General features: G+C 33.0%; 1 non-coding gene across 1 annotated transcript; it reads right to left on the reverse strand.

Moving 5' to 3' along the window:
• Positions 1 to 670: 670 nt before the first annotated feature.
• On the reverse strand, positions 671 to 777 carry LOC131822294 (U6 spliceosomal RNA). Its single transcript, XR_009350173.1, has one exon. It is a non-coding gene; the product is annotated as a U6 spliceosomal RNA (small nuclear RNA).
• Between the last annotated feature and the right edge of the window lie 7238 nt (positions 778 to 8015).

An 8015-nucleotide genomic window follows, 5' to 3' on the forward strand; every position in this document is an offset into this window, starting at 1 on the left:
TAAATCAATCTGAGAAAGACAACTATCATATGATCTCCCTGATATGATGAAGTGGAGATGCAACATAGGTGGTTTGGGGGGTACGAAAAGAAAAATAAAAGAAGATGGGATTGGGAGGGAGACAAACCATAAAAGACTGAATCTCACAAAAGAGACTGAGGTTTGTTGGGGGGAGATGTGTTGGGAGAGGATGGTGGGGGTATGGACATTGGGGAGGGTATGTGCTATGGTGAGTGCTGTGAAATGTGTAAACCTGGTGATTCACAGACCTGTATCCCTAGGGATAAAAACGCATTATATGTTTATAAAAAAATTTTAAAAATCCATTAAAAAAAACACATATTGCAATCCCAGAGCTAATCTCATATTCAATCAAAAAAGTTTGATAGTTTTCCCCTTAAAGATCAGAAACAAGACAAGTGTGTCCACTTTCACTACTCTCATTTGACATAGTACTGGATGTCCTAGCCAGAGAAACAAGGAGCACAAAGAAATAAAAGACTCCAAAAAAAAAGGAAGAAGTAAAATTTTCTTCTTTTGGATAACATGAACTTACATGTAAAAAAATCCTAAAAACTTCACAAAAAACATTTCAATAAACAAATTTAGTAAAGCTGCTAAATACAAGATCAATATATAAAAGACAAGAATTTTTTTGTTTTGTTTTGTTTTTAATATGGAATGCTTCCCAGTTTTTCATGTCATCCTTGTTCAGTGATCACGCTAATCTTCTCTGCATCATTCCAATTTTAGTATATGTGCTGCCAAAGTAAGCACAAGACAGGGGCATTTTAACACTCTAATGATGAACTATCTGAAAAAATAAAGAAAACAATCTAATTCACAATAGTATCAAAAATAATAAAATACTTAGGAAAAGATTTAACTAAGAAGATGAAAGATCTGTACCCCATAAACTATGACATTGATAAAGAAATTGAAGGAGATACAAATGGAAAGATAGCCCATATTTATGAACGGTAAGAATTAACATTGTTAAAATGTCCATACTACCGGAAACCATCTGTAAATTCTATTCCTACCAAAAATCCAAAGTTAGGGGCGCCTGGTTGGCTCAGTGGGTTAAGCCGCTGCCTTCGGCTCAGGTCATGATCCCAGGGTCCTGGGATCGAGCCTTGCATCAGGCTCTCTGCTCAGCAGGGAGCCTGCTTCCTCCTCTCTCTCTCTGCCTGCCTCTCTGCCTGCTTGTCATCTCTCTCTGTCAAATAAATAAATTAAAAATATTTTTTAAAAATCCAATATTATTTTTTTACAGTAGTAAGTAAAGAATCCTAAAATATATAAAGGACCATAAAAGACAACAAATAATCAAAGCAGTTCTGAGAAAGGATGAAGAAGAGAAATTGCACTTCTTGATTTGAAATTATATTACAAAGCCCCCATGCTCAAAACAATAAAGTATACTGGCATAAAAACAGACCAATAAAGAAGCAGAACAGAATTGAGAGTCCAGAAATAAATCCTTTCATACAGTCACCTAATATTTGACAGGGGCCAACATATGTAATGGGTAAAGATAGTCTGTTCAATAAATGATATTTAAAACTGAAGTCACATAAAACAGTATGAAACTGGAGCCTTATATCACTCATAAATCTTAACTTGAAATAGATTAAAGACTTAAATGTGATGCATGAAACTAAATTTCCTAAAGGAAAACATAGGAAAAATACTCCTTGACATTGGTCTTGCCAATAGTTTTTTGGATACCAGACCAAAAACACAAGCAAAAAAAACCAAAAATAAATAAATGATATTACATCAAACTAAAGTTTCTGCATTGCCAAAAAAAAAAAAAAAAGAGAGAGAGAGACAGAGAATAAAAACACAATCCACAGAATGGAAGAAAATACTTACAAATCTTATATCTGAAAAGAGGTTAATAACCAACAGATACAAATAAAAAAATATAGAATTTTAAAAATAGCAAAAGGATCTCAATAGACTTTTTTTCAAAAAAGTTATATAAATGACCAACAGGAGCATTAAAAAGGGCTCAACGTAAAAACTCAGGGCAAAGTCATTATGTTGTTGTTGTTTACCTCTGGAAAACACAGCAAGATATTACTATCTATTAGAATATATATTACCAAAAAATTAAAACTAACAAATTTTGGTAAATATTGGGGAAAATGGGGAAGTTATGCACTGTGATAGGGATATAAATTTGTATGGAAAACAGTATGGAGATGATTCATATTATTAAAAGTAAAATTACCATATGATTCAGAAATCCCACTTCTAGGTATATATCTAAAGGAAACGAAGTCACTATTTGAAGACATATCTGCACTCTTTTTTTTTTAAAGATTATATTTATTTATTTGACAGACAGAGATCACAAGTAGGCAGAGAGGCAGGCAGATAGAGAGGAGGAAGCAGGCTCCCTGATGAGCAGAGAGCCCGATGTGGGACTCGATCCCAGGACCCTGGGATCATGACCTGAGCCGAAGGCAGCGGCTTAACCCACTGAGCCACCCAGGCGCCCCCATATCTGCACTCTTATGTTCATTATAAAATTATTAACTCTAAGCTAGAGATGGAAATAACTTCAGTATCCATTAATGGATGAATGAATAAAATAAGAATGGTAAATATGTACTATGGAATACTACTTAACCATGAAAAATTAAGAAATACTGCCATTTACAACAGCATGGATGGATCTTTAAGGTATTATACTAAGTGAAATATTTCAAAGATTATATATATATATATTTTTAATTTATGTATTATGATATCCCTTACACACAGAATCTGAAGAAAAGGCAAACTAATGGAAACTTAGAGTTGAGTTGACAAGGGGTGAACCTGGGGTGGAGTAAGGTGGTCAAAGTGTACAAACTTGCAACTATAATATGAAAAAGTTCTGGGAATCTAATGTACAACATGATGATCATAGATAATAATATATACATACTTTTTTATTGTGCTTCCCTTTATTAAACTTTGTATATATCACATTCTTACAAGTTGAAAGTTTATAGCAATCTTGTATAAAATAGGTCTGCTGCCTCCATTTTTCTAATAACATTTGTTCATTTTGTGTCTCTCTGTCACATGTTGGTAATTCTTGCAATATTTCAAGTTTTTTCATTATTATTGTATTTGTTATGGTGATCTGTGATCAGTAATTATGACCCACTAAAAACTCAGAACTAGTTTACTTAAGGTATATGCATTGATTTTATTTAAAGACATAATGCTTTTGAACAGTACAGTATAGTGTTTATTTTTTATACGCACTGGGAAACCAAAAAATAATAATAATTTGACTTAGTTTATTGAGATCATCGCTTTATTGAGGTGCTATGGAACAAAACCCACAAGACCTCTGAAGTTTATCTCTACTGTACTATATACATAAAAGTTGCTAAGAGAGTAGATCTTAAAATTCCTTACGATACATGCATAAAAACAGTGGCAACTATATGAGATAGTAGATGTATTAACATTTTTATGTAGATTATATTGCAATACAGATGTATACCAATTTATCAAATTGTACAAAATTTACACAATGTTAAGTTTGCAGTGTTATAAGAAATCATTTCTTAAATTTACAAATTATAATATGTCGATTATTTTTCAATAAAGCTGGAAAAAACTTTTTGTAGAATTAATCTATTTTTCAAAAAAGGAAGTAAGGAAGTAGAAACTGCAACTAACTCTGAAATAATAGAATATAAAATCCATTTTAGTTATATACACTGTGACAATATCTATTACTTAGTTTACAATGAAGGAATACTTATGAAGCATGAAGGATGGTCTATAAATAAGGCTGAAAGAGCTCATTTTTAAGGTTTAAATTTAAAATCTTCTTTTGAAATACTAAACTGACCACCCAGTTTTCCAAACATAAATGTCTTAACTGCATGAATTTATTTCATACAACTCTATAATCTAGTTTCATAAGAAAGCAGCATGCAAATTTTGAATAAGACAGACTTGCTTAAGTTTCTTTACGGTCAACAGTAAAGGATACTTCCCTAAAAAAAAATAGAAGAAAAATCAGCATATTTATCATGATAATTATTATTCCTAATGAGATTCATATTGAATTAGGGAATATATATCCTCGGGGGGGGTAAAGTAAAATGAAATTTATTTTGGTAAATGTGTCTATGAATAGTCAATACAATGCCTCAATATAAATGAATATTATCATTTTGAACAATTTAATTACTATTATTAGAATTATTATAAGTATAAAAATAGCTATCATTTTAGCATGGAATATGAGACTCTCATGCTCCATGCTTCATTACAGCCACACAACAACTCTGCATAATAAGTATTATTATCACCATCTCATGGGTGAAAAAACTGAGGCTAACACAATTTAGATAACTGGTTTATGATTACATGGCTAGTAAAGATGCATCACACTAATTTAGGCTTTATGATTTCAGAATTGTACTCTTTCCACTGCACATTCTATTACTCTGTAAATACTTGGCTTGTTTTCATTTAGTTCTTCAATTTTTTCGTGTGGTGATGGCTTAAAGCTTCATTTAAAGGAAGCTTAAAAAATTCATTTAACCAAAAGCTCCCAAGAATTAAAAATGTCATGGATCTAATGTAGACATGGATATCATTAGTTAATGGGTAACTATATATTTTCCACTCTAGTGAGATAACAGAGTATTTTTCTAAGTTTTAGTCTCTGAGTGTTACAAAGGACTTTGTTAAAATAGAAATATTTAGACAAAGGTGATCAAAAGTCTAGATCAGGTCGCCTTAAGAGAAATATTAGGAAACTGAGGAAACCAATGGAGATTTGAACACTGAGCTATGATATAATGAAAGGTTTAAAGTATTTAGTAGAGTATAGAAAAGCCCTTTAAAGCCTGGTCTTAGCCTAGCATTGCAGCTTCTGGGATATCTATCTATCATCAATCTAACTATCTATCTAACTAGATATAAATTTGAAAACTTTTTTAATTTAAGATTTTGAGAAATAGAACATAATCAGCACCATAGAAGATCTCTTTATGTCAACAACCTAGCTCCTACTCCCAGTTTGTTAATATTCTCTTATTTAATGTAACATTGTGCAAATACACCACTACTGATCTGCCGTTATGAATGAAATAACTATAATCATCTGTTTGCATATCCTGGTGAAAATATTCATTTAGTTCCATGTTGTATTTCTAGGAATGGACCAATTTTTTTTATTTTTATTGTTAAGTTTTCTAAATATTGTCCAACTTACCTCAAATGTTTTTATTATGGGCACTGTCATTCTTTCACATTCTTGCAAGACAGTTTTACTGTTGCCCAATATGGTAAGTGTGTAATAGTATGCCATTCTAGGTTTTAATTTAATTTTAATTTAATTTAATTTAATTCCAGATTCATAATAAAGATAAGCAGTTTTTATATATGAGCGGCCATTTGGATTACACTTTCTGTAAAGTACATGCTCAAATCTTTTGATATCTTAACATTGTGTCATACTGACTTCTTTAATAGCAGATTTTCTGAATGAACTTTTAGCGGTGTAGGTCTTCTCTATTTTATTTTGAACTTGTTTTCATTTCAAAATCTTTATATTTATTTCCATAATCTGCTTTTATTTTGCTTTGTCTATTATCTATATATTTATATATTTATGTATTGATTAGCAAGCAAGGGAGCGCGAGCGAACGAGCGAGAGCGCAGGGAGGGATAGAAAAAGAAGAGAAAAGAATCTTAAGCAGGCTCCAGGCTCAGCACAGAGCCCAACTCTGGGCTCTATTTCACAACCCTGACATCATGATCTGAGCCAAAATGAAAGGAATAAAATAAAATTAAGGTGTTAAAAAAAAAGGAAAAAGAATTGGAGGTTTAATTAAGCGAACCACCTAGGCACCACTGTGGTATCTTAAATTAGCTGTCATATCTTTAATGTTCTAGAGTATTCATTTGGTTCATTTATAAAATCTTTCTCAATATCATTTTTAGTGTCAGTTTTTTGTTCAATTTGCTTCCCCTCTCATTTCTTTGAGCAGAGTAATCAAGCCATTTTACAATCTTTATTGATCATTTTAATATCATACTTAATCCCATTTTGTCTATCAAATCTTGTTAATGGTTTTTCTTTGCGTGCTTTGTTACATTTTGCTATGTTCAAGACATTATATTTGAAACTCTTATTGAGTAGGGATAATTAAGAGCTATCATAATGGTATGGTCCTCCTTGGCAGGATTTTCTCTTATATCTGAGACTCTACAAGACAATCATACTCCAAATTCAGTGGCTGACTTTCTCAGTTTACACAGAAGGCAAGGTAGGCTCTAGTCTTATTTCTGCTTCTCCTTGTGCTTTGGGGATCTTAACTTAAATTTGGGTTGTACCAAAGTCCTCAAACTTGATTGCTGCTGGATTTTGAATTTTGTTTTTCTAGTATCAAGAGTCTATTAAAAACACAGCTCAGTGTGTTTTAGCAGTTTCAAATGCTCTCATAGATAAAATGGCTTCAGGGCATATATCTCTAGACACTCATTGTATTTCGTATTTTGGCCCAGTAATCCCTCACTTATTTTTATAATCATTCTGATATTTTTAACTTTAAAAGCTATTTTGTCTGGATTTTTAGTTGTCTTAAGTAGGAGTTTTTAGATCACCATTACTAGAAGCAACAACAAATATACATGAAAATATCTGCAGAAGTTTATCACATCTTTATGGCAATGAACTTCCATAAGCTGAGGCATCCTTCTCTAATCACTTAGACAAACTCCAATTTACCTTTTAAAACAACACAAGAATTGCTTCATTTAAGAACATGTTCAGGGATGACTCTTCCCCACTGTTCTTACTAACATTCCCACACACTCTTTGCTACCCACACCTTGTTTATGATCTTTCATTAGGTATATCAGCATCACCAGGATTTTGCTCTAGTGTATTTTTGTCCTTTAGAGCTTTAATTAAATATGAATTCCATAGAAAGTCTGTCCCTTTTCTTTCAAACCTGGGTTAGTTATTTCTTCTCATCCTTTGTCAGAAGTTACTTTATTAGAGAAACTTACAGCTGTATTGTGACTTTGGAGCCTTTACAGTTTTTTGACTGGAAAAATCACCCACCCCTGAGATCTTTATGCAGCTTCATAGCTGATATTATTCAGAAATCTGTTCTAAACAGACTTTTTAAGGGAGTCCTTTTTGGACCACTCAGTTAAAAAACCTCTTCTCAATCACTGCTCTTTTTAAAATGTGCTTATTTTGTTCAAATATGCATTACTATTAAAGAAAAAACCAGTACAATTTTTTTTAAGTTGGCTTACCTATTATCTATCTCTCCCATTAAAATGATTCCTCTGTCGATGGGCATCTAGGTTCTTTCCATAGTTTGGCTATTGTGGATATTGCTGCTATAAACATTCGGGTGCACGTGCCCCTTTGGATCACTACGTCTGTATCTTTAGGGTAAATACCCAGTAGTGCTATTGCTGGGTCATAGGGCAGTTCTATTTTCACCATTTTGAGGAACCTCCATGCTGTTTTCCAGAGTGGCTGCACCAGCTTGCATTCCCACCAACAGTGTAGGAGGGTTCCCCTTTCTCCGCATCCTCGCCAGCATCTGTTATTTCCTGACTTGTTGATTTTAGCCATTCTGACTGGTGTGAGGTGATACCTCATTGCGGTTTTGATCTGTATTTCCCTGATGCCCAGTGATATGGAGCACTTTTTCATGTGTCTGTGGGCCATCTGGATGTCTTCTTTGCAGAAATGTCTGTTCATGTCCTCTGTCCATTTCTTGATTGGATTATTTGTTCTTTGGGTGTTGAGTTTGCTAAGTTCTTTATAGATTTTGGACACTAGTCCTTTATCTGATATGTCATTTGCAAATATCTTCTCCCATTCTGTCAGTTGTCTTTTGATTTTGTTAACAGTTTCCTTTGCTGTGCAAAAGCTTTTGATCTTGATGAAATCCCAAGAGTTCAATTTTGCCCTTGCTTCCCTTCCCTTTGGCGTTGTTCCTAGGAAGATGTTGCTGCGG

Source organism: Mustela lutreola, chromosome X (assembly GCF_030435805.1).
Source record: "Mustela lutreola isolate mMusLut2 chromosome X, mMusLut2.pri, whole genome shotgun sequence".
Classification (NCBI taxonomy): domain Eukaryota; kingdom Metazoa; phylum Chordata; class Mammalia; order Carnivora; family Mustelidae; genus Mustela; species Mustela lutreola.